The sequence below is a fragment of the Cryptomeria japonica genome, chromosome 11, assembly GCF_030272615.1.
Source record: "Cryptomeria japonica chromosome 11, Sugi_1.0, whole genome shotgun sequence".
NCBI classification, from domain to species: domain Eukaryota; kingdom Viridiplantae; phylum Streptophyta; class Pinopsida; order Cupressales; family Cupressaceae; genus Cryptomeria; species Cryptomeria japonica.
In genome coordinates, this window is record NC_081415.1 from 158231043 (window position 1) to 158256464 (window position 25422).

The following is a 25422-nucleotide window of genomic DNA, read 5'->3' on the forward strand; positions in this document are numbered from 1 at the left end:
CTTCCTTCTCTTTGCATTTGTTTCCATTTAAATCTTTCATCTTGTGTTAGAGAGCTCTCAAATCCTCGCACTCTTTGTTGTGTTGGAATTGAGGCTTAGTTCTCTTTCTTACCAAATGATTCTCCATTAATTTTTGATCTTGTATCAAATCTTCTTGTGAGCATTTGTCATCAATCTTCTTTCACAATTCGATGTGATAAACATGATACCCTGTTTCAACTCACTAAAGTTAGCAAGCCGAAATAAAGGGGGGCATATAGCTACCCTCGAATTTTCATCACCTTCCTTAGTAAGCATTTAGTTGATTTTGTGATTTTATCTAACATTAGTTTTTGTAGGGTGTGGATCATAACTGTGTACTGCAGATATCGTTGGGGGCTTCATTTGACAACTTGTGGATATATCCTTTTTCATGAATGTTTACTTTTATTTACTTTAGTTTGCATATACACATAGTGTCATATGACCGCTAAAGTGGGGGCTAAATGTAGTGTCGTAAATTGTACATCCTTTCTAGGGTGGTACAATTCCACACTTAGGTTAGCACCCGCCTTAGTGTGTCTTGCATCTTGCATTTCTAATTTCCCTTTAAGCATTTAATTAATTAATTTAATTAAATGTAAAGTCCTATTTAATAACTTCATACATCATAAAATTGAGCCCTTTACCCTAAGTCTGCCCCTTTTTATTTTATTCCTCCAATAAATCATTTAATCATAAACCCTAATTATGTCCTATTTCGACCTTTAAGGCCCGATTTCGCATATCAAAACACGACGAAATCAGTTGTAACTTTGGGATTCGCTCTAATATCATCATATCTAACGACCCTAAAAATTTGGTGAAAAGTTGGTCGGATTGTGGCAGGAGTGCACATGGTCCTCGGCTTTTTTCCCAAAATTTCGGGACTATAATTCTATGATATTATAATGCTTAACCTCAAAATATTGGCGGGAAATTCAATTCCTAGGTCGGCCTAAAGATGGAATTAAGTCAAAATTAAGATCTAGGGTTTCATACATAAGAGCTCTCTTTCTTCATTTCAAGGCAACTAAGATCTATATAATCAAAGGGAGTTTTCAGCAAAAGCAAGCATAAGGAGCCTTCTATGTAGTGAAAGAGAAGCCTATGTGGACTCTTCAACAAGATTCAACAACATTCATCAAGCATTTGTCAAGCATTCATCATCAATTAGGAGCCTTGAAGACATTGAAGAATAATAGGACATCTAGTGGCAATATCTCTCCCTTGGGGATTGGTATGATTTCATGTTATTTCCATGTCTTTGTATGAGCTTCTTTACATCAATTTGCATATTTACATTCATGCTTTAGATCATTTAGCATATTTGGTTTGAAGCATTGTTATTTACATTCACATTTACATTTAGGGTTTACTCTCATGCGTAGGGTAGATCTAGTTTCTTTCATTTTAGGATCTTGCATACACACAAGGTTCTAGCACACACATTTTCAGTACATTATCGGTTATTTGTGGAGGTGGAAATCACCAACACAGGGATTTGACTAAGGCAAAACCCTATATTGCCACCCAAACCTTCCCTTTTCAGTTGCAAGTGCAGGAACCGGTACCCAGAGGCAGTTTTGGACCAAGAAAAGGCATCAACACCACCCAAAAGTCTCAAAAGTGCAGAAAACTGTCAAGGACAGGGGCGTGGCGCCCTGGTCCCTCCACTTTGTAGTGAAATTTGACAGGTTGCAGCTTCAAGATCTCAGATTTGGAGTTTCTCGGTTATAGCTCTCTGTCAGTCCATCAGGGACAGTGGTGTGGCACCCTGGTCCTAGTCAGTTTTGTTCAATTTGCAGCATCAAGTACACGTCCAGAATCCTCCCCCTTTCATGCTTTTAGTATCTCAGTTTTAGATCTGCAAGTTTATTCAATTTCAAGTTCATTTATGCTTCATTCTTCATCCCCTAGTCTAGTTGATCATTCAAACCCTAGTTGTTCTCATCATTTGCAACAAGAGAAATAGAAACCCTAAGAGGTATTCCTTGGGGCTCTCTCACAAGAAGTAGCCAAAGTGAGCTATCTCCCTAGGCTCTTTCATATTCCCAATGTGTTGGTAAAAGAAGGATTAGGTCCTAGTCACCCGATCTCGATTTTCTCGCCTCCACAAAACCTAACCTAGATGCGCCAAGACTTGACATAAACACATTTTCGGCATTTATCCTATTGTCGTTTTTTTTGGTGACCTACTTCCTGGACCTATTTATGACATGTTGGGACTTCAAAAGTTTTGTCTAATTTTGAAGACCCAGGCTCGACATCTTGTAGATTGCATTCAGAATCGCCTTTCAAAGCAGGCTTTTCTAGCTCAGTTGGTAGGCTCATATTTTTGCAATGGAGAATTGTAATGCAAAATCCATTTGGGGTATTGTTGTACACCTTATAGACATGCCATAAACCTGTTTGCAACTTGCTTGAGTCAGTTCTGATAAGTTTGTGAAGTCTCCTTCGGAGGGCCTGAGGTTAGGGTTGTTGATTTACACCTTTTGCATTTTTCCAAGTAGCCAAACGGAGAGTTGTATGTGACTCCCTGCTATGTTTTGAACCCCTATGCCAGGTGGCAAAGCCCCATGAATCCATCTGCTCAGTTTTCAAAGTTGATTCAATTTGCAAAAAGTTCAATTTTGCAAACAAGATAGTGGCAAACAGGAGTTTGAAGTCCACTTTGTAAATTTGTATTTCATGCCTAGTTAACCTGCAATTCAAATCAATTGTACCCCATGATTCCCTATAAAATTTTCTACCATACCCCGGATTTGTAGCCCCCCAGCTTGTCATTTGAACACTTTTTGAAGCCCATTCCAAATGAACATTTTTAGGATTTCAAGAGCAGCATGTTCAATAATTTCAGAGAAGTAAACTTTGAGAGTGAATAATTTTCACATGATGCCCAATTAGGTCAAACCCTCTTACACACTCATTCAGGGTATATTCATCTACAAGTGTGCCAAGTGGCGGCTCATGAAGATGTGATTTGATATTTTTTTTAAATCAGGTTCTAATTGCTACTCAGGTTATTTTCACTAGTGCATATTCACAAAAGCTTGAGTTTGCAACTTTGTGGGTTAATATCTTTTGCCTCGAAATTCATAATGAAGATCCATCAGATGCCCTGGATTCTTCATATTACAATTTATCAATGTGTCGGCTTGCAGGGCTTCATAAGGTGTTTTGATAAGTTTTTGAAACTTACTCCGAAGGCTCATTAGGTGTTTACGGCTAGGTGTCAAGGTTGCAAAAATGTCAAGTTTATGAGTTGCTCGGTCTATTTCTCGCTCCCCGAGCACATTCAGTTAGCGTATCAGAGCATGTTGAGCAGTTCGTTTGTTTCAAAAAGGAAAAAAAAATCCCCAATGACACCAATTAAAGCTCAATGAATTAAATGTAAATTATTCAAAATCAAATGGATTTGAATAATGCTATATTTAAATTGATTTAGATGGTAAAAATGACAAGTGAATCTTTTAAATCATCAAATTGGTTTAAATATTGGGCTAGGTAAAGGGAAAAGGAATATTAAAAATGATTAAGTGGTGGCCATAAGAGACTTTTTAAAATCTTTTAATGATTTAATTTCTAATGCCTTCATTGTGGCAGAAATTTGGTGGGCCCGCAAGGGTAAAGGATCAGAATGGAGTAAAAATTCCCTATAGTTTTCACTATTTTCCTTGAAGGGGGGGGAGGCGGGGCGTGGGCATAAAGTGCAAATTGAAGATATGTTGCAATTTAAAAAAAAATCACCTTCGCAAGGAAATGAGTAGAAGAAAAAAAAATTAGTAAGCCTAGCAAATTATGATGAGGGCCCAAAATCAAGAGGCTTTACAAAATCTTCAAAATTTTCATCCTACAAAGTGTCAAGAGAAGACAATGAGCTCACGCGGGCTGGCGGGAAAGGAAGAGGGTTACTGTCTTCATTACCCCGCAAGATATTTCATCAAGCAAGGGATGGACTGCAGCCTAGCGGGAAGGGAGGCTTAGCTTCCTTGCCATCGCGCATGAGGCGCTGAAGATGCCAAAGTCAAGCGCGGGACAAGAAAGACAACAAAGAGCCCTCTCCTCCTGCCATCCTGCAAGGGCAGGTGTGGCTTGGAAAACACAATGCAAGATAACAAGAGGTCACAGAGGAAAGCTCACGAGAGGCAAATACAATTAGGGCATTAGCTAGAGATGGCATTGTGAGGAGTGAATTAAGTCTAGGGAAGCGAAAGAGATGGAGAGATCACCCACAGTGCCCAAAAATGAAGAAATTTTGAGATTTCGCCAATGATGGTGACACAAAGTTTCAGAAGCAACATTGGAGGTACAAATAGTTTGCATTGATTTGTTTATTGCGGGTATGGAAGCACAATGAAAACTAAAAAATTTCACACTGAGGAATCGATAGGGGTGATTTGAGAAATGGACGATGTGACTGTTTGAGCATAATGTGATGTAAATCAATGAAACAATCAGAATGTGGAGTCACAGATTGGGCTATCACGACTTGCTAAATGTTTGCTCCGAGAACACATTTTTCCCCGAATCCTGCAGTATTCATGAATGTGGAAGGCCGAATCACGAGGGGTATGTTCAAGCCTAATTGCCAGCGGTGGAAGACCATGTCCCGACAATAGCAGTCTATAATGAATAAATTATGTGACTATGGTTGCATATTGAAAATGCCTCAAGGAGGCGTAAATCCATGAAATGCCATGAAGTTGAAACGAAGGCTAAAGCAATTTAGCACTATGTATACCATGAAGTTGAAGGAAGGGTGAAGCATTTTAACACTATGTATAACAACGAAGCAATTTTATATTACTCAAGGAAGAAGCATCAAAAGCTTTTAGTTCCACGGGTATTGAATAATTGTTGCAATGTCTTTTGACTGTAGAAATTTGTGAAGCAACGAATACATATACGCTATCCTGAGAATGTGTCTAACCTATATGCAAATGAATGTAGAATTACAGACAGGGCTCTTGAGTTGTACGAAGGTGGAATCCCAGTCAAGGGACGTGGTCTGTCTCACAGACTCAATGGAAAGCGGTGATTACAGCGTATGCACAGAGAGTTTATCTGATGAAAAGGCTTTAGAAAATTTCAAACAAATATGGGCAAGCATAAAACCTCAAGCCACGATGGGTGCATAGGCATTACTTACCTATGGCAAGATGGGATCCGTTGGAGCGGGCCATGGATAATTGCCAACCCACAGATAAGATGCACATAGATGGTCGTGTTCCTCAAAGACGATGTCATCCCAAAGATGCATCAATTGTAGGATATGCATAAAATATATTTGTTCAAAGGGATTTTCATGCAGATGCACACGTTGACGTATTGCTAAGCTCCACACCCACAGCAGCGAAGAAACTTGGAGATAGGGTATGCACAGGTTAGGTAGAATGGCGGGTTTAAACCAAGGTTCACACTTGTTTCTTAGCAAAGACAAAGTGGAAAATGCCCTCAAATGGTGATTTTGAAATGCTCAATGTTATGCTTTGAGTTGTATTGATATGTAGAAGGTGAAATAATGCAAACACTTTTCTGATTTCCTTTCTATGAGGGGACATGTGCTCGTTCCCTAAGACCAAACAAATACACAAAAGGGGGTATGCAGTGGGGATGACCATTTTATCAAAACAAAATAACCATATGCAAAAAACAAAACAAAGGGAGATATTGTCATCTTTAACCACTAAATGTATAATTTCTTGTGATGAAGATGGTTTCTCACGAGGCATTTCTTCTAAAAGGGGGGTAAAATGGTTTTACAAGAACAGTGATGACATATGGTAACAGTTTTTCATCAGTAAATATAAAGTGCAGTATTATCAAAATGTTTATGTGGAAGAGGGATTTACTGAGGACCGTATTATTTTTCCCCTCGCGAAGTGGTCTATAACAATGGAGTAATTGTTTTCCATGAAAACATCATGAGCAAATCAAAGAGGTGGAAATCATTTTATCCAAGGGGAGATATGGAAAAAGGTGCTCAATTGGTATTTTATTCAGTAAGGGAGATATTTCAAACAAAGGGGGATTATTTCATTTTTCACTCAGAGGTATATGTGCAGAGATGAAAGTGACATGTCATCTCCAGCTGTGGGAAGATTTTTTATTTTCTAACCCAAGGGGGAAAAGTGCAACTAAAAGTCATTTTTTGACTTTCATCATAACACTTTCTTCAGTTTTCATATTATAGAGAGAAAAGAGAGTTCCTGCAACAGGAGCTAAATGTGGAAAACTTTGGCCAAAGTGCAAGAATTGAGTTGACAAGTGCAACATAAGGGGTATTTTCAGATTTTCAACTCAGTTTTCCAGCGGGGTGCAGGTGCTAGTTTTAGCAAATTTTGAAAGAAGAAGAGGAGCTGATTTGAAATGTAGATTTCAAGAAGAAGACAAGTCAATTCTCAAGATGCCTTTAGGGTTTTGATTAGGTTTTCTTCTTTTGACGTATATCTTTCTTCTTCTTCTCAGTTTTTGAGGATTCTGAATGTAATTCTCATTCTGGAAGCAAGGTTTCCATGCATATAGTGCAAGTTTTAATGTCAGTTAGAGTTTTCTTTCAATTTGTAGTTTTCAATGTTTCAAACAGATTGTAACCAGAATACAAGCAGATTTAGAGGTTTTATTTGCAGTTGTCTATCTAATGTATGCTCTATTTTATGAAATGAAATGATCAAGGATTTTTTGTCTTGTCCATGCAAGTCAGGTATATATCTTGTTGTTTGCTTCTCTTCAAGGAAGAGATTAATTTGCTTCTTCAAGGTATAGAAATAGTGTTGTGTATATGTGGCATTTTCAAGTATGGTTGTTGGGGAAACCAAAAGGGAGAATGTTGGTGTAATGCATTAACATTTCAAGCTCAATGGTTGCATGTTACCCTATTTGGATGTTAAATTTGCATATTGTGAAGTTAACTCTGCTACACATACAAGGCACTGGTCATGGAGTTGTTTTCAGTTTTAAGAACCTTTTCATATTTAAAATCTCTTTTATTTTATGTTTTCTTTTCTGCATTAGGAGTAGGATTAGTGTAGAAACCCTCCTCAATGAAGTGCATAGATGCTTAGAAACTAAGGTTAAAGCCAAAACTAGGAGTTAAACCATCTTCCTTAGTAAATTTTCATTGGGATGATTTGTTGTAAGTTGTAGTGTCCAAAGTGTTTTGAAGTTGAAAGTTGTTAGACACTGCATAGGTTCACCCGACTTGGTCTCGTAGAGCCAAAAGAGTATGATACCGCATTCCTGTGACTAAGTCTTGTTCAGTTGGCCAAATCCTTCCCAAAGTTTGTCGATGAGTTAGTGGCAATTCCTCTAGAACTTGGGGACTGTTGGTTTGGGAACCAACATGACCCAACAAATGCATGAAATCAAAAGGGTGAGAATGTATGCACCGACTCCCCATACTCCTTTGATCGCTCGTTCTGTCGGATTCGCTCGAACCTGTGAAATCACCTCGCCATAGCTCCACTGCTCATCTCTTTAGCTCTACTTCACTCAACGCCTTGATCAATGAAAGTAATTGATGCAAATGAAGTGGTCCTTATCCAACCCTCTTATTTATAGGTATGAAAACCCTAAGTGCCCATGGTGACCCCCAATGGTCGTCGTGATCCCTCAAAACCCCATTTTCACCCGTCATTGCCTTTTTCACCTACTTAACCTATCTTAGTCTTTTTTTTTCCTTATCGGGAGATTGTCGAAGTTTTTAGAAAAAAATTCACCCAATCTTCCAAGGCGACATGTTGTCGTCCTTACTAGGGGTAACCTATTGTATCAATGTATTAGTTTTATTTAAAATAAGGTGACAAGCTGCATTGTTTTGGGCAAAATGTAGACACCTACAATTTTCCAAGCCTAATTAAATAAATATTTTTATTTAATTAATTATTTTAACTAAGCCTTCTATTAATTAAATAAATCTTGATGTATTTGATTTATTCATAAAGCCTCTTCTAGCCTTTCCCAATTTGAATAAATATTTTTATTTTTTAAACTATTCTTTCCCTGAATTAAAATAATAATTTATTTATTTAATTGGCCCTACTTCTATTAATTAAAAAAATCTTTATTTATTTAATTAATTCATTAACCTTTTCCCCCATGACAAGTGTCATTCATCTTTTAAGTTAGCTTTAACCACATCTCTAATATTTTCTTATCTTCTATAGCTACCCTCTAATCAGAAACGACCATTTATCTCTCCACATCTTAATCCCAGTCCTCCATTTCTAGGGTGCTCTCTATAAAAGAGATCGCTTTCCCTATCTTTCTATACAATCAATTAATTGAAGTATCTACACTTTGTCGAGTTGCATACTTAACCACATCCATTCTATATTGAGCTCTTGTGCACATAAAATTTGAGAGCAACCATGATATCAAGCAAGCTCAATGAAGATGGGAGGACAATGATGATAAGCCCTTAGTGCATGTGAATGGTATAATCTCTTTTATTTTATGTTCTTGCATGATCTTAGGTTTTTCATTGGTTTTATGTTGGATTCCATTGTGTAGGACTAGGCTTTTAGTGGTTCAATCTATTAGGTTTTACAATATTGAAATATCCAAACCTAGCATAAACATTAGGAATATGACATCACTTTGTCAATATCCACATCTTCACCAAATCTTTCCAATCCACCTATACATTGAATTCTTGAAATAGCTTTAAAATATTTGTAATATCTTTAGTATGGGAATGTAACAATATATGGTCAACATACAGTTACATCCCAAATCTCACGATGACTTTAGTTCTTGAAAAGTCAACAATTACTCTTTAACTGCATTTAAAATAAGCAATGACATTATTTTGAAACCCAAAAGTTACAATATTTCGTATCCAACATCCCCTTTAAACTCCACAATATCCTTATTGCCCTTGAAACTCCAAAATAGCTTAAAAAGGGAAATTAAATTAATGATTTCAGTAATGACAACAAATTTTGAAGACACAAGATCGATGAATTATGGTGAATTAGGATGAATCGTCTACTTTTTGCATTGCATACTTCTTTATGTGGACTTGGCTTTATGCCCATGGATTGTACCTCTTGCAGATTGAATGTGAACCTTTTTGTGGTGATTGATCTTGTTTTGGACTCTTCATTGTTGTGTTGTATGTGATTTTGATTGTTATCTTATGCTCTACTTTGATATATGTTCATGATAATACTAGACCAGTGATGTATTGGACTGCTTCGTGGTGACCTTGATTATTTTACTGCATTGAGATGCATGATTGCTTCCTTGTGCCTAGTTGTGAGAACCATTGCATAATTGGTTGGATACATGACTCATTGGGTTGTTGTTATGGCATAATCTAGACATCTTGTGCTTTAATGATTTAGATAGACATATTGCATGATTTGGTGTTATCATATGTGAAATTTTTATGAGTCATGATTACAATGAGATAAATGATGTTAATTGGATTAGTTGATTAAAAGTAATAAATCATCTTTTATTTTATTTTTTAATGGCGTTGACCTAATTTAGGGAATAGAGGAATAATATTGATGATGTTATTTATGGAGGTAACTAAATGAAATTATTATTATGAAAGTTTAATTGGTAATTAGAAGTGAAAAGGATGATATCGTACCATTCAATTATATGAGAATCCATATGATGTTAAAATCCCCTTCAATGATTTGAGGTATTTGATTATTTATATATGCATAAGTATGTGCACTGGACGTGTAAAGGCTTCAATGACAATAGGTGCAACGCATCTACTCCACCTGGCTCCATAGCTCTGAGCGTGTTTGCATCCCCGATGGTGGTTAATAGGAGATTGGACATTGGCCAATTATCCCAACCCAAAACTTGTGCCCCTAATTAAGGCAATTCCCCAAATTTTACTATTTTAATTATTTTATGGTTTTGCGCCTCGACAACCGTAGTTGGTAGATCTCAGATACCCATTCGACATGTTGATTCGACTCATAATGATTGTTTGTGCATCTCCAGATAGTTGGTCATTTATTACATGCATCTATGGTAATTTGGTATTGTGGAAGTAATCCAATATTTTAATGTGGTATGACTTAAATGTATTTGATGGAATGAGATTTTAATTTATTAGGGGGTTTTTCAGGAGTTTATTGTATAATTGGATTTTAATTTGAGTTTATTATTTATTTTTTCTCACTCATAAAATTGAGTCCATCTAGATAGCATATCTAGAATAGGGCATTGTCATCTAGATGCGATGGTGAGCACAACCTCCTATGCACACTTTGACTATAGTGTAGACAAATATTACATTGTGGTGAACGTTCTCCACTCTCCCATTGTTTCTAATCAACTTGAATTCAATAGTCATATGTTTGCTAACATACACTCAAGAGAATGGTTTTCTCATATGTATAATTATCTAAAGTATTTAAGTTTTCCCGACAACACTAGTAAGAATACTCGTGTCTAGATTCAAAAACTTGTAGCTTGATATATCATCTTATCTAGTATTCTTTATCATAAATCTTATAATGGTCTTCTTCTTTGAAGTCTAATTAAAGCCAAGATACCCATCACCCTTTAAGAAGCTCATTTAAGTTGTAGAAGACAGTTGTAGAAGACAATTCACAAATTGATTTATATGGGATAATACTAGCAAACAATAGAACATGATTCATTTTCCTTTGTCAAGAAACGTCCTCAAGGTTAGCAACATAGCAATCTCATACAAGCTCTTGCACAGTATCTCTAAACTCAAACTTCTACCTGGCGTTTCAAACTTTCGAACTTGACATTATTAGGAAAATATCTCCCCCTTCTTCTAAAGGACACACCTTCACTATAACCGCTACAAATTACTTTACGACATGGGTTGAAGCTATCCTGCTAAGTTTCACTACTTCTAAAGCAATTCATAACTTTCTTCTAAACAACATCATTTCCCGTTTTGGATTGCCTTCAAACCTTGTTTGTGATGATGGTATTTCATTTAAAAACAAGGAGGTCAAACAATTCCACGATAAATTTCATATTCAACATCAATTTTTTACACCTTACTGTAGACACCCAAAATTGTCCAGTCTAATTAAATAAATCTTAGCTTAATTCTTCTATTAATTAAATAAATCTTTATTTATTTAATTAATTCATTTATCCTCTTTTAGCCTTATTTCTCATTTAAATAAATACATTTATTTATTTAAATTATCATTTTCCTAAATTAAATAAAGATCTTATTTATTTAATTGATCCCACTTCTTCTATTAATTAAATAAATCTTTATTTATTTAATTAATTCATTAACCTTTTCTACCCATGACACATGTCATTCATCTCTTAATTCATACACTACCTACCCCTTTCATTATTTTATTATTTCCTCTACCTACCCTCTAATCATAGCCGACCTTCTTTTACACCTCTCAATCTTATCCCTCCATTTCATATAGTGTCTTCTATATAAGGAGATACTTCCTTCATTATCAACCCTGGCTAATGAATTTTATGCACTTGACTACACTATGATCCTACTTGCAACCACATAATGTTCTTTATTGAGCTCTTGTGCACATAAAATCTGAGAGCAAATATATCAAGCAAGATCAATGGAGATAGGAAGAATGGAGATCCAAACCCTATTGGACATGTGATGGTATAATCTTTGTGATTTCATTTGATTTGCATTGTCTTAGGTAATCTTCATATGTTATGGTGGATCTTTGTTGTTGTTAGGCTAGAGTTTTGTAGTTGAATTCATTTAGCCTTTCAATATCGTTATTATTGTTATCCATTTTAAATCCAATGGTAAAGTTGAAGCATCAAATAACACCATTGAAAAGATTTGCATAAGATAGTTAATAAGCATGATAAGAATTGGCATTCTTAGTTAGCATATGAATTGTGAGCATATTGCATGAGTGTTCGTACGACTACTAGAACTATGCCCAACAACCTTGTGTTTAATGTTGATGCAATCATGCCTCTAAAGTTGGAAATTCCTCCTTGTGAGTTTCCTTTATGGGGTTAATTGATGATGACACCTATCATACTCACCTTCTCAATTAGCTTGAGTTGCTTGACAAGCATTGACTAGAGGCCCTTCAGCATATTAGTACAATTAAAATGTTCTCTCTCATACTTTCAAAATAGGTAAACTTGTTTGCTATAATGATCATAGAAATGTAAATGTGTTACCAGATATAAAGGAACAATTTAGTCCTAATTGATTCAATCAATACATAGTCACGTTCGTTTACAATTTTGGTGCCTACGGTCAATTTCACATGGATGGTACACCACTAAAAGAACCTGTAAATGCCACACACTTGCATCAATACTATGCATAGAATTACCATGTGTGTCACGTGCATGATACTTAGAACCTTAAGTTAGTTATGTTATGACATTCCTTCATTAATGCATTCTTTTGTTTCCTATGTTTTGATTAAAAAAGCAGTGTTAACTAGGATGCCAACCCTTTACATAGTCAGAGACTATAAATAACACTTTTACAACAACTAAAACCTTACAATTCAAAAACAACCCAAACCCAACTTAAGGAGGGATAGGGACACCCGAGCAAGGAGGGGTAAGGGGGAGCAAGGAAGAATTCCCCTTTCGCCTAAGACAAACAACAGTCCAGGCACTACTGTCATTGGGACTGTGAAGAGAAAGATCAGGCGGTAAGAACCCTGCTTCGGTATCATTAATAGATTCAAGGGAGTGAAGCTGCAAGTATTTCCTATGTTATGATGTATACATTTGTATAATTAATTTCATTATTTAAAATTTAGACATGTATGTTTTATTTCTATGCATGATATCAAGGTCTTATTTTGTTAAGTCATTTATTTTCTAATTTATCATTTATTTGGCATGTTCTTTTATTTATTTTGAATAAGGCATGACATTAAACCATACATCTACATCATCATATCATATTAGATCATCATGGTATTTTAATTAAGCATGTGTTTAACATGTGTGAAATGAAATGATCATAGCATTTAATCTAGTCACGCATCACATAAGCATCCATAATATACATGAAATCAAATGCATACACCCATAAAAACACAAGTGATGGTAGAATCAAATCATCATCTATATATCAATGTATAAGTTTGAATGTACATATGTTACATCACTACAAAAACACGTGATGTTGATATACGTGTATATGACTACATGGGTGTGTGTGTGTGTGTGTGTGTGTGTGTGTGTAAAGAATTATATGCATCGTCAAGTCTAGGATTAATGTATCTATATCAAAAGTTTATCTACGTAAAAAAAATTGGGCTCACAATCCTCCTGGTGCACAGATCTTGGAGCCTACACGCACTAGAGGATCTCGATCTATGCATGCTAGTTGATGGAATCAATAGGACTAAGATCGAGTAGCTAAAGCACTCCTGGTATGGAATCCCCTCAACTTTGCCATCATCTATGGTATAGTCTATCAATAGGACAATATTTTTCTACCAGATTTATGCCCAAATCTATATCCAAGAGGATAGTCCAAATCTCCACAATGGCACGATCACTCTGCCCCATGACGATGCTCACTTGTCTTACCTCTCTATACCAAATTGACTTGTGCCTCCTCGTAAGTTGTCTATAGTCAATTAAAAGCACAAAATTGTGTCATGTTTAAGACCTACTTATCATCATAAATGAATTTAAGTAATTCTAACTAAAAATTAATTTTAGTCAAACATATGGTCTATAGAGATTCTTTATAGATATCTTATATATGAACCACAACTTTTCCAATTGGAATTGTCTACTAAATGTATAAATTATACCACTTTGGATATATAATTACCAACTTTTATTTTTATTTTGAAAAACTTGATGTTTCAACAACTCGTACTCTTATAAATAATATTTTTTTTGAAATGTAAAAATATCCTTTTATAAATCTATAAGTGAATTTTCCAAAATATATATATATTTCATTTAGTTTTTATATTTTATATTTTATTTTTATTGAAAGTAGGTCATCAGCACTAAAATATAAATTTAATTATCTTTTAAAAGAAAAATATTATAATTTATTTAAAATTTTCGAAAAAAATAAATGCACTAGGGTGAACTCACAATACTTGTTCCCACTTTTTGACACATCTTGATTTTTGTTGAAATCATACATTTTTTATAAAATGTAATGATTTAATCTTTAAGAGGTCCCATTTGAAATAATTAATTGAAGAGAGTTAGATCAAAAGCTCTTAGATCAAAATTTCTTCGATAGAACCTCTTTATTTCTAAATCATACTCGCAATGGAGTCTCCTTTGCATCTATCAAATGCTGATAAAAAACCAATTTTACATTAGCTTTTGGGGGGTCAAATCAATTCATTTAGAAGTTTTTTTTTAAGTATTTAGTCCTTATTATAAGCTTTCCAAATAGTATAATTTTTAATATATTTAATTTCATTAATATATTTTTGTTTTATTACTTATGAATGTAGGTTTTTCACCAAACATCAACTTCTTTGATCAACACATTGGGAAAAATAGAAAAATAATTCTAAAAAAAATCTATGCCCTAGGTATTAATGTCTTATTTCTAACAATAAATAAATAAAATTGAATATATAAAGAACAAGTTATGTGTTCAAATGTGCACCTATATCTATATTATAATTAGTCAAACTTCAAAACTTAATAAAATGAAAAATATTCAATATATCACTATCAAATGTACACATATACCTATATTATAATTAGTCAAACTTCAAAACTTAATAAAATGAAAAAATATTCAACATATCACTATCAAACCAACTGCATGCCCTGGGTATTGATGTTGCAAACCAAAATTCAAAAGAATTAAGTTTTTATCATTTATACAAAAAAAATTATACATTTCAAGATGCACATCACTCTTAAAAAATGTTGTTTGTTGTCAAAAATTACTTTTTGAGGGAGATGGAAAAATCAATAAAATTTCATTTTAAAAAAATTGAAAAAATATATTTAAAATCTACAGACAAGATGTTACAAATCATTAGTTGACATCATCTTAAAATTCTTAACGGTTTAAAAGTTATAGGTATCGAAAAGTGAAGGTTTTTTTCAAAATGTTCATCTAAGTGTCAAAGTTGCTCAAAAAGTGGGAAGCAGTATTGTGAGTTCACCCACTAGAGAAAAGAGTCTATGTCAAGATGATATAATTATTTTTCTAATTTGGATAAATAATTAAGAAAAAAGGTGATGCCAAATCGAAAGAGTTATATTTCAGTACACACAAATTTTCAAATTTATTGAAAAATATATATGTAAAAAATTGTTGAAAATATATTTTTGCACTACAGTTTCAAGTTATCAATATACACAAAAAAATTAAAGAAAAAAACGTAAAATTTACTATAAAAAGTGTGATGCCCCGTGTAACTTCAATTTTAGTATGTTATCAGCAACTAAACCAGCGTTTACTTTATAAGTTATATTATAAAAAAACTTTAAATTTTTTTTTTTAAATTACAAACATAGAATACACAAAAAAAAATACAATTTATTAGTTTATATCATTTCAAAATTCAAAACACATATTTCACTTTCTATTGATTCAATTTAAAAAGTTGAATCAACATTGCCCATTTCCCTTATAAAAGTGTGACACAACTTTGCGCTTTTACCCTGTGCTATGGGCTCGAACAATTGGACATGTCGCCTGACTAACTCGTAAGTTCGGTAAGCACCTAGGAATATGTTCGCCATCTAAACATCGAAGATGGTCTCTATTAGTGCTTGCTATATAATCCCAAGCCACTCTAGTACATGCATTGCATACACAGAGAAAAAGATCCATATTAGTATCTATATCATATTGAATCATACAAATCATCAACTAAATCAAAGGAAATATATATAACACTCAAAATCACAAGTGTACCTAAATCTCCTGTCTACCAATTGCAATCTTCTGGTGGAGCCCTACTGCTCAAGGCCCCTGGAGTCTCCACTAGTACAATGGCCAATATGCTGACTTGCAATGGTTGTGGTGCTGTGCTCACTAATGGTGGGGATGACTGAAGACTTGAAGGCGACCTACCAGCGATGGGGGTAGCTACATGTTGTCATCGTCTCGTCCTCTCGAACTATGACTCTACTGCCCGGTTGGCTCCTGCTAGTATGGCCCCTACTGTTCAGAGTCCTCTACATCTACTACAAATAGCCTTGGGTCTCCATAAGGTGCGTCTGCCAAAAACAAAGGAGTTTTCCTTGTCACAACCCACAAGTTATTGAATCTGTCGGTGACGAGGCGAGAGGGCACACCGACTTCTTCCATCTCAACCCTTATTCTTAGATATCTTGTTCGTCTCTTATACTAAATAGTTAATAAAATGAAAAAAATAGGACTACGACACATGAAATAAATAATTACGACATCATCAATGTCTAGCTACGAAGAGAACACCATCATCATCACCCACTAGTGGACTGTATAGAACTTCATATGCTTAGCTACTAAGGGTCTTGTGGCGTCGCACTCCTAGCAGACCTCACGTAGGTAGTGTTTGTACTTACCCAAAATATTGCATGCATCACAACCAATAGTGGGGTACGATGATGTGACCATGACAATAAAAAAGGAACTAATCATTTTTTTTCTGAGGCATTTTTCTTGTCTATGGGCCACATATCCATGTCTTGGTAGGCTTGCCGAATGATAGCCAATCTCGCATCGATCATTGGTAACCCTATAATACATGAGATGACCCATTCTCTACTCACCACACCTTACTGGCAAGCATGGGCTCGCAACATGTCCACAAGAATGGTGCATAGATACCCTATCAACCTCATACATATGATGTTCACAAAAACCCATACCTGCAACAACGTGCAAGTGATAATGTTGTCGTAATTATGGTGGACGTACTAGCTCAGATCATGATGTAAATGGTCCAGCATACTTCGCCCCTAACAAAATATTGAACCATTATCCATCTCTCTAATGTATAAAATGAGGTTCGTTGGAAAGTGGAAGTCATTTGCATCTGACGTGACTCAGAGCACCAACATCGTAATCATGATTCGACGAATGAGTGGCATCTGTACACATCCTTACTTGAGACACCAAAAGTAGATATGTTCAATCGCATCTAAACTCAGCCTGTGCACCACTCCTATCTATCTTGGAGCTCTTCTGTTGATAAGTGCATATCTACCAATTCTTGAGGACCTTGGATGGGTAGATGGAGGATCTTGTATACATCAAGTAATGTCAACATCATCTCCCATGTCCAAAGATGAAATGACATAGTACCAACATCTCATCTCTCGATGAGTGCTCTCAATGTGGGTTCTGAAATTTGAACTTCGGGATCAAGTACATCCACCAGAGTCCTCAACGTAGCAACATTCGATATCCTCCTTGCAACTCACCAATGTGATCACACAACATAGTTAGCAGATGCATGTCGATATGCTCACAAACCTCCAAAATAACTTGCATCAGTATAGCTCCATTAGTTTTACATTCTAATCATATATACATCATACGCTTAACCATTTTTTTACTCTATCTTTTTATCTCAGTCCTAAGGACGCTCACGCAAACTTAGGATGTCAGCACGTTCGGGTCCCTAGACGCCAATGCATCTGAGGGACGCTAGTTTATTTAAAGGACACTAACATAGTCCTCATCCACAAACAAGTGTGCAGGTCCGAAACTTGAACACATACGCTATGATAAAAATTCAACGTGCTATAAAAGGTATGAAAAATGCAAAAAAGATGTGAAACTAAGCTTACCTCATCTGAATAGTCCCTCACAACAGTGTGCAACTCCTCAATGCCAGTAGGCTAGAGATCTTGTCTGTGTGGCATTTTCACTGCGGCTCTATATAAATCATAGGGGAAATCCTCACTATCAAAAGTGAAAATGACCCTTCATAGGCCCACCTCTTGAGTACATGGCCAAATTTCACAAATAATTTGCAAATATTTCTTGTGGTGGTTCTGGATCATCCTACATATTTATCCCCACCTAACTAGGTGCAAAACACAAGGGACCATATACACATAATTTATCAGAATTTTCCATTTGACTCTTACCAGTGCCTCTTAAGCACTCTTCTCATTGAATTGTCTTCCTTCGATGTTGGCACTAACCAATTTTAGTTTGCAATACCTATATATTCACACTAAACACTGTAGCTTTTCATTGAGCTATGGGGGCATCATTTATAACCACCTGGTTGACCTTTGTGGCCTCTACAATATCCTTTTTCAAAAAATTAACACATTTAATGCGCTACATGAGTTTAATGAAAATATCTTTCTAAGCTAATTTAGTGTACATGATCCCTTGAGTCGACCAGTTCACTAAAGTGGGGGCAAAATGTACTATAGCAAATTGCACCTAGTCCATTTAGCAAACTTTTGTATTAAGCCTGGTGCATTTACGATGGAAATTCATGATCAAAATTTTACCATTTTAACATCATATGCCCTTAAAAATGTAATGTTAACAACCCCTGATCCAAACTTGGGATTAATATGGTTAGATGGTAGTGCAGTGCACAAACCTCCTTAGAAGATTCTAGATTCAAACGAGTATATTCTATATCAAGCTTCTTTCAACACATGTCATTTCATTTGAGCACATTGGAAACAATCCTTCCCACCTATTTTGAGCAAGAAAACTCTATTTTCTCAACAATTTTCACAACTCCCACTCTTGGATCTCTCAGTGCACAACCAAGTTGTTATCTTAAAGAAGGTATTATTAGTATCTAAAACTCTTCTTCTCTTATCTCTCTTATCCATTGCATTGCAATACTATCTAGTTTTATCAAAATCTCTACGCGCATCTACTATCTAGTTGCATTTAATCTATTTATCATTTTATCTCTTGGAATAGGGGTTTTCCTCCACTATGTGAGGTTTGTTTCTATTGCACAATCTAATGTATCTCTTTATCCAATCTATCTATTTGGCTATCCATGGAAGTGGAAACACAAAATCAGGGGTTATATTGAGTGAAACCCTTATACAGCCTCAATATTTTTCTTTGTCAATGTATGCAACGACAAATGCATCCAAGGACCATGGAGCTGTTTTTGGGGTGATTTCTAGAACTTTATGTTCTCTGGTTGTATAAACAATAGCATGCCACACAAACGTCCCAACAGCACACTTGTCTCTAAGAAAGAAGCTTAACCAAAACAATGGTAAGACTTGTATTTTGTGATCTTTTTTTCTCTATAGTCAAAACATTTTTATGATTTCATATTCTTTTGTCATTTAGTAATTTATGTTTATTAGTTTACTATAGTTTGTGTCATTTCTTTCACATTCATCTCCCTAGCTCACCAAAGCGCCACTTAAGGTAGTGTCGAACTTATTTACTCCTTGAGATCTTGTCATCTAGAGGACAACAAATCCCATCCTCTACGCATTGTAAGTTACTTAATATATCTTTGTGAGAATAGATGAAAGCAATAAATCCAAGTAGATATTCTTGTCTCCATTTTTCCCTTCTAGGTCTCCATGAAAATTCAATATTCATTACGTGGGTTTGTGTTTATGTTCAATATTCTTTTTGATGTTATAACTTTGGCTCCTTAGGTATTCCTGAACATCTCAGTAATCTCTTTTACTTCTTCTTTGGTGTTGTTATTACCAAAGATCATTGGACTCAGGAGCTTGGGAGAAAAATGAACCTCCATTAGGTGAAATCTTCGTAATAACTAGTCCAAGATGTAAAACAATAGCCCCGTTGTTATCTAGGATTACATGATTCTGAATGAGAACTTGATAAGGTATATTCAGTCTAATGCTATGCATTGGGATACCTAATATCGCAGGACTCGCTATATTTTGCATTGCTTCAGTGCTTGGTCCAGTCGTTGGGCCATATCATATTTGTCTCATCCCTTTGTTTACGCTTATAGCTTTTGCATATGCTTCAGAGAAATTTGTTAGTGCGAAGACTTTCCTAGTTACAAACATTGAGGTCAAAGGTTCTAGGGCTACATAATATATTGATAAAGCAACTTGTTCAATTAATGTGCATGAAGTTTCTAGTTTGTGAAAGGCTCTATGAAATTTATCATTGAAGCAATCTATAGGATGATGTTGCTCTCTACGAATCAAAGTGAGCTGATGATATACTGTTGCAGGATCAATAAGAGCTTTGAAACAAGATAACAAAGCACTTTCTAATAAATCCCATGAGGTTATGGATCTTGTAGGCAAGTTGATATACAAGAGATACGCTTCATAACTTAAAGTATAACGAAACAATCTACAAACTACATCCTCCTGTGGAACTCGAGCCCTTTCGCACATGTCTTTAAAGATGCGGAGATGCTCCTCAGCATCACTGTGAATTTAAAATTTTGGACAATTTATCCGTATTCTTTGGCAAGTCATGATAATTAGCAAACCGGATGGGTGAATTAGCATTAAAGAAAGACATTGGTTGGGGTGGAGGCAGTAATTACACAAGGTTAATTGGATTTATATGATTTTGAGTCGAAGTCTTATTGTATGAACCCGAAACAGGACCAACTGAGTTAGCCCTGGGCCTATCATAATTCATCCTATCAGTTAATTCAACAAATTAAAATCCCGGTTCACAAGACCTAGACGTAGTCACTCTCCTGTACTCTAGCCTATGGATTCTAGTAAAACTAAACTTCTGACCCTCCTTCTACCACCAGAATCTGTTGGTGTAGATTTTGAGTTCACTTCAACTTGATAAACTCTCACTTCGGAATGAGTTTATTTATTCGGAAGATTAATAAAAATCTTAATCTCAAGGCTCACTACATCAATGTTTAACCCTGTGATGTTCATGCACGACTCATGCATCAACTATTATTCCAAAGGGATTTTTGGTGATCCACTAGAATTCATACACAATTTTTTAAATCCTAGGGTATATCTTCTCTGAATTACTCAACCAAACTATATTACTTCATGAAATGAAAGAAAAGAAAAGAACATGTGAAAGTAAAATATATTCCTATCTATTGGCCGACCTCAAAATCAAATACAATCTTTTAAAGTAAATTGCTATCGATAGAGAAAATTGCATAACACACCAAAACTTGTCTACATAGAGCTATGTATTTACATGCCAATAACAATATCTGCAGTCTGGTATATTTCAAAAATTGAGCTTCAACTTCACCAATCAAACTACTTGCAAAGAAAACACCAATTGCAAAAACTGTAACAACTTGGAAATCAAGAAACAGAGCTTCAGGAAATATTTTTGAGCTCACTCAAGGATAAAACTCCCAAACTTAACAAAATGAGGACTTAAAGTCGTTTTTATAGTGACAACTTAGAATAGGACAAAATTGTCTGTTGGGAAGTCCATAATATTTATGCTTTGACAAGTAAATCCTCTCCCTTTTCTTTACTTGGCTTGTTGGTCTTTTGCTAGAGCAGCAAATACTCCTCGAAGGCAGCTATGACCCGAACTATATCGGTCTTCTCACAACCCTCAATTGCAAAACAATTTAGTTCCTGAACTCGGAAATGATGTTGCATTTAATCGATATCTTGCTCCATCGAACAAATATTATTTTCAAACTCTCGAACCACTGATTGCATTTGTGCAACATCCCTTAAAATTTGCAAACTGTTATATTTTCCTGAGTCGAATAACCTTTGTTTCCAAGCACATTCTCAAATATTGATAATTCCCCACATCTCCTAGACTCACTACAGCTTCAATCAATTGTCCCATTTTGTCACGTAGTTTCAATAGCAATTCTCCTTTTACTTTGCAACTTACTCCTACACTCGTTCAGTCTATCCAATTGCCACTCATTTAAAACCCTCCATGATTCCATTTCATCTACCTACTCCTTTAATATTCCCCGCTCTATCACTCTATCAATTTACTAGCGAGTTTTTCTTCCATTTCATCCAATCTCTTGGATTCCATTTCAATTTGTTCCAACAACTCTCTACACTTGCCTTGAGTTTTTCTTATTCTTTTTATCAACTGTGTCCATGCAAAATACTTTCACACCACCTTATGCAATGCAGCCTTGGCCTGAATCAAAACCTCATCAATTTATTCATCTATTACGCTTGATTTGTGTTTTAGAGTGGTTATTGCATCTCCCTCATCCTTGGACATTAAAACTAGATGTCGCGGTATGGCCTGCAAACTTGATCCTAGTTGAATGATTGGCCTAATGAATTGGACCAATTGTTCTATCTAACTCTTATGCTCATTTAATTTCATTTGATCCCTAAGTAGCCTAACCTCCATGATCACCAGACCTTCCTTAGTGATTCTGGTATTTTCAAAACTTGAGCATCTGCCTAACTGGATTGTTGTGATCTGATAATCCTATGTAGTCAATACCACAGCAACTTTATCAGTTGTTGGCTCTACAATGTGAAACTCCTTTTCACCCTTCGCATTTAGTTGGGTAACATATTTGATTTTGGGTTTCCTTCTTTTCTTTACACTCGAAGGATCGGCCAGCAAGTTATTAAAGTCTAGTGGACCACCTCTACATTTTCACTAGACAGTGTTTGTTGTTGCAACCAATCGGGTATAATATTGCTTTCTGCTCTGACCATGAACTTTCTTTCTTGTGGTGTTTCTCTCTTTTCTCTGAGTTCTTGATTCCCCAACTCTTGATCAACTTCCCGATTAACATTCATTTCCACATTATGCTCGAGATTTTCCTTTTCGTTGTTTTCTTTCTCCTTTTCAATTTTTTCTGCATCCTTGGTTGAACTCTCTACTTAAACAGTTTGCACATCATTAGTAATTTTTGGCGAAACATTCTACAGTGCAGCTACTTCACCTATCTCATTCCCTCCATTTATTTTTTCACTTTCCACCTCTCCTTGTTGTTCCTTTTGGGCACCATGTTCCCCTTCGATACTCAAAACTTGTTCTACACCAGCAAATGTTGGTCTTCCTCTTTCAATCTGCTCTTGATCCAACAAAGCATTTCCTAATTCCAGCAGAGTTTCCATCTCTTCCTCTACAAGTTCTTCATCTTCGGATTCCACTGATTCTTCCTAATCTATATTTATAAATTATGGCACTACACTCCAACTTGTAATCTCCTTTTGTGTAGCCAGCTCTCCTTATTTCGTTATAGGTGCTGAGCTTTTCCCTTTTCTAACCTCGAATGCATAGCTCCAAAATTCCCTATAGTAAATCTTGAAACTACTTGATGCAATTCCTAGTAGATATCGATCCTTACAGGGTCTTCTTTCGATAAGGGCATTTGTCCTATTATCTGGATTAAGGCATTATTAACATACGAGGGTGAAGTGAACAACAGTGTCCTTGATTGAGAGAAGACTATGGGTATAGTCTGAAGCACTTGTGTTGGTTGTCCTTCCTTCTCTTGGTCTCAAACAAGTTCCAAGGTTGAACATTCCACGTTTCTACTTCCCCTATCCTGAAGTTCTGCAAGCTTACTCCTAGCCATCTAGTTTAAGTTTGTGTCTATTGCCACAACCTCAACTCCTCTCATGTAGACTTCAGGGTCTTGTCTACTAGCTTAGTCATATCTACTAGCTTAGTCATATCAATGCTCCTTTTATGCGCCAAAAAGTAGTCATATCCGACATCTTCTCTCTCTCCTCTTCTTTTTCTTAGGCCACGACAGGGAGAATCACCAATCCAATGGATGAACAGGAGAGAAAGGAGCTAAACGCCCCTTAGAATAGTAGGGCAGAAACAACCAACCTCTCTCCCGCCCTCGGATCCGAGAGGAGATATAGACCCACTGAGCTACTGTCCACCCGGGAGACCCGAGATTAACAAAACCTAATCAGTTCTAATATGGTTGTCCCAAATAATGTTACGACTTAAAGTGCTTCTGCCAGGTCCCCATAGAACAGTAGGGCAGCTGATGCCTTTACCTCTGTCTCTACCTCCACTTTTGAAACTGCTACTGCTAGAACTGGCCCCTACTATTCTATGGGCTTCGGATCTGGAACTGAAATAGTTGTTGCCTATGCCTCTATAGGCAAACTATCAGTTCTCGTTATTGTGAGGGGTATAGTTACTCAACCTTTCAAGCTTAGCTGCTGGGAGCTGCCTTCTGCGGAGAATTGATAGCCCGAGCGAGGAGAAAGCCCATGTTGAACCACTCTCTCGGCGATACCTATCCTCGACTTTAGTCAATTGGTCCTCTATCAATCATGGAACCTTTCAATGCCCTGGAACCGGGTGACTTGAGCTCTAAAGTGAGTGTCAGGAAACCATAGTTGTCAATACGTATATAATAGACTACTTATCCTCTCCTATCATTAAGGCACATAATGGGTTCAAAGCCTCGACCAAACAAAATCTTTTGCCCCTGCTTCTACAGTTTGGTCTTATATTCTTCTATCTACCTCTAGGTAGCCCTTAGAATAGGTTGACTTAGCACATCTAGGGATACTATCTCAGGATCAGTGAGACAAAGTTTTGCAATAGGCCTATCTTCAATTTTGTCCCCTACATAACCAAGTCATGGGACCTCTTCATCATCATCCACTATTCACGGAGGAACTTCGATTCCTATTTTGTCCAACCCCAATGTCAATATGTGATGCAACGTTAACCTCTGGTATTGTCTTTTCCTTACCTGCTTCTCATTCTTGAAATCTTTCTAATAGTCTTCCATATCTGGAACATGGACGACCATTTTGGTAATGTGATGGTATATCTTCCACAGGGGGTCGTAGTCCTTACGTTCATATTGAAAATAGGGCAAGTGTATGGCTAATAAATCCTCTTTAGCCCTCCTTGCGTTTTCTAGAGCATTGCAAACAAAATACCCCATTCTTATTGGGAATTTTAAACCTAACTTGTGGTGGGAGCTAAGATAGGTATCATGAAACTCTAGCATCTATCGACAAAACTCTGTTAACCAAGCCCATGTGGACGGATATTTGAGTAATTTGAATGGTTGACTAGAAAACCATTTGACCAGAAAACCCTTACGCTCTCAAATATTACCATGTTTGAAATTGTATATACCATCCGCCAAATAATCTAATCACTTCTTGTACTTCTTTTGGAACTCTTTCTCGGGCTCTTCCTTCCAACTCTCTGGTGAGCTTCATTACAAAATAATCATTGACTTGTCTATAATGTAACAACACTTGATCTTTTGTAAGTTGCAGATGATAAGGATAGACTGAATTTTCACCCAGGTTAGTACCCAAGATACCCACTGTGTTCAAACGCTAAATATTGGCCTTGACTAGGCAAGCATAAACTACATATGAAGACATATAAAAGCTTTTGGATGGTTGCAAAACGAAGTCACGAATCGAGTCACTTATGAATTGAGCCCAATCGAAGGACCCTTTGTTTCTTCTAATACCCTCGATATAAGCAATCATCCATTCTTCGAACTGTCTGCTAAATTCCAAACTTGCGACTCTGCTCATGTACGTAATAGCTTCGTGCACTTCTGGATGTAAGTCCAACCGAAGTACAAG

The 25422-nt window shown here is 36.0% G+C and overlaps 1 long non-coding RNA gene across 1 annotated transcript in view; it reads right to left on the reverse strand.

Moving 5' to 3' along the window:
* Positions 1-13354: 13354 nt before the first annotated feature.
* Positions 13355-25422, reverse strand: part of LOC131066085 (uncharacterized) — a 66876-nt gene continuing 54808 nt past the window's right edge. Inside the window, exon 7 of the long non-coding RNA XR_009111565.2 lies at positions 13355-13591. This is a non-coding gene — a long non-coding RNA (uncharacterized LOC131066085). The remainder of the gene's footprint in view (positions 13592-25422) is intronic.